Source organism: Priapulus caudatus, unplaced genomic scaffold (genome assembly GCF_000485595.1).
Source record: "Priapulus caudatus unplaced genomic scaffold, Priapulus_caudatus-5.0.1 Scaffold3444, whole genome shotgun sequence".
NCBI lineage: Eukaryota > Metazoa > Priapulida > Priapulimorpha > Priapulimorphida > Priapulidae > Priapulus > Priapulus caudatus.
In genome coordinates this window covers 1-2688 of record NW_014580505.1, presented here as the reverse complement: position 1 = coordinate 2688, position 2688 = coordinate 1, and the positions used below count along the sequence as shown (strand labels likewise).

General features: G+C 41.4%; 1 long non-coding RNA gene across 1 annotated transcript in view; it reads right to left on the bottom strand.

The window, feature by feature from the left end:
- Window positions 1–696, bottom strand: part of LOC106819439 — a 5517-nt gene extending 4821 nt beyond the window's left edge. Inside the window, exon 1 of the long non-coding RNA XR_001395426.1 lies at window positions 620–696. This is a non-coding gene — a long non-coding RNA (uncharacterized LOC106819439). The remainder of the gene's footprint in view (window positions 1–619) is intronic.
- Window positions 697–2688: the final 1992 nt, after the last annotated feature.

The window sequence follows — 2688 nt, the reverse complement described above, 5'->3', positions numbered from 1 at the left end:
GGCCGGTTTTTGACGTACGATATTCAAATCTTGTCGGCGACTAGGTCGTAAGGCCGACATAAGCGGGCCTTTAAACAGTGACAAGCACTCAGGTATTGCTATTGGTAATCTCTGATGAATACCGTCACAACACATAAATAGTACGCCCACACACACTTGGAACGTTTCAATAATAAAATAATGGTAAATAAACACGAAATGTAGTGTAAAAGTGTGTCCTACCCCTGCTCTCTAATTTTGTTGTTCAATCAATGTTTTGGGCACACCGGCGACGGCGTACGTGCGGTCTACTTGTGAAGTTGTGTGTTCCAGAGGAGCATGTGAACGGCATTTACAGGAAATTGTCGGTAATAATAGGCGAAAGAGAGTAGATTAACTTGAAGACTAGTCTTTAGTAATAAATACATTTCGTGTTTATTTACCATCACTTTATTATTGAAACGTTCCAAGTGCATGCGGACACACGACGCCGATTGACCGAGTCTGAGAGAAGATCGTAAACATTAAAAATAAAACCTGTAGTTTACGCACGATATCTAAGTTATTGTGCCTATATTAAATTAAACACACGTGTAGGGTCATGTAACAAACTATATTTTCTTAAAAATCTACAGCTTACGTGTTTGACGTTGGTGAATAAAAACAATAATAAGAGCACGATAAAATTATGTTTCACTTCGGCTGCCATGTTCACCTTTGACCTATATTTGTGAAACCTCTTTTAAGAACAAATTTACCGTATTCTTACATAAATAGCCTAGCAAACGCCCACGACAAATTAAAAATTTAACAATGAATAAGCAAATTATTACGCATAAATATTTTTCATTTAAACCGTTAGGTATTTTTATTTAGACCTCAAGTTTTTCGCTATTTTGTTTCGCGAGACCTATCGGGGTAGGCAAAGCATCTGCATGGAAACCTCACGATCAGATTCACACAGATAGTACACAGTTTTTACAGGATTTACAGGATGTTGCAGTGCTTTGTCTCATATAACTGCCTTCGTGTAAATTATACGACATGTATGCGCAAACGGTAGTGCTGCTCGCGGCCGGTGTTCTCTTTAAAAGTGTAAGCATTTTTATGACACAAACTGTGACAAAGTTAGGCCTTACTCCCTTAGCTAGTCCGAGCTAGATACAATAATGTAACCCAAACCCAAGAGGATAGGGTTACAAAGTGTCCCTATCCTTTTCTGGCGGAGGAAATGCCGAGTGAAATCACTCGGGCCGGGGTTGCTGGTTCCGTTCGCATACTAGAAGCTTCCAACTGTGTTAGTCAAACACGACTTTCTCCGTATCGCCAACTTACAAGTATCGCAATACCTCGTATTAAACTAATATAACCTGTTACAAAAATTCAACACGAGCGGCGAATATATCCTGACCGCCATTTTCTTTGACCTGTGACATACGCATCCCAATCGCATAGCAATCGCCAAACCAGCTCCCTCCGATTGACCGCGTCCACTCGTCAAACGAAGACGTCACAATCACAGAAATCGCGCCAGTATATTCGCCCTCGTCACTTCGAATTTTGTAACAGTATATTAATTTATACAGAGTATTGCATACATTGTAAGTCAGAATAAGCGAGAAAGCAGTTCTTTTAGAATAAAACCCAGTTTGAAGTCTAGTATCTGAAAAGCCCGAGACGCATCAAAACCGGCCGATGCATTCACTCGGGCATTCCTCCGCAAAGAAAGGATAGGGACACTTTGTAACCCCTATCCTCTTGTTCTTACATTATGTATCCATCGAGCCGACGAGACCCCATAAGGGTCTGCGCCGCTTCGTGCAAGGATATGAACATGGCGCCAATAAAATAATCTCATTTACATCAAATAAATATATATATCAATAAAGGTAGGTTATGCTTAGCGCGTAGTTATGCACATTGTTTTATTCGACTCATTTCTCTACCTTGGCCCGCCGCTTCTATCTCAAACGGAAACCACCTCCAGTTGGAGGTGGTGCACTATAATAAATATATGCGCTCCAATATAACAATCCTAGGCGTGAACGTCTTTAATCTAACTTGAATCATTTATCTACGCTGCAGCATGCTATGATTCCTGCAGCGGCCACAACATAACAATAGATCAAGTCTGTAACCTAATGTTAATATAAACATTCCCAATAAAATTTCGTCTTCATTCACATTGTCAACCAATGAAATCGACTTCCGCGTACTCGGCCTATTCCGTGCTCAACAGAACATGCATTAGTCCGCGCCACTAGATTATTTCAATTATTATTCCGAGTGGAACCTAGTACGATACGTGAATTCAATTTACGATCAAAAAATCTGTCCAATATGCCAAAAATATCGAAACTCTGACTAGATGAATATGCGATGAAAACAAGTTCTGAACACGGAGATAATGTCTCCGAAAGCATATGACCAAACAGAAGGTCTTACTTCGGTATTTGGTTCGGATAACCCCTCCGTCATACCCTCGGCTACATCGATCACCTACCAATGCCCACAACAAAAATTGCAACCAAATATTTTACAAGGGTAGGACTGGTCCAAGACGAGAAACCCGCCACCTCATAGTAGCAAGCGAACGCGTAAACGCTGCAGGGCCGACTTCCTCGCTTTGCCTTAGCCTTGTTACTCCCGCCCGACTAGGTACAGAGAGCTCGCGTCTGAGAAAGCGCCGCAGCTATAAACAGGTGCAGC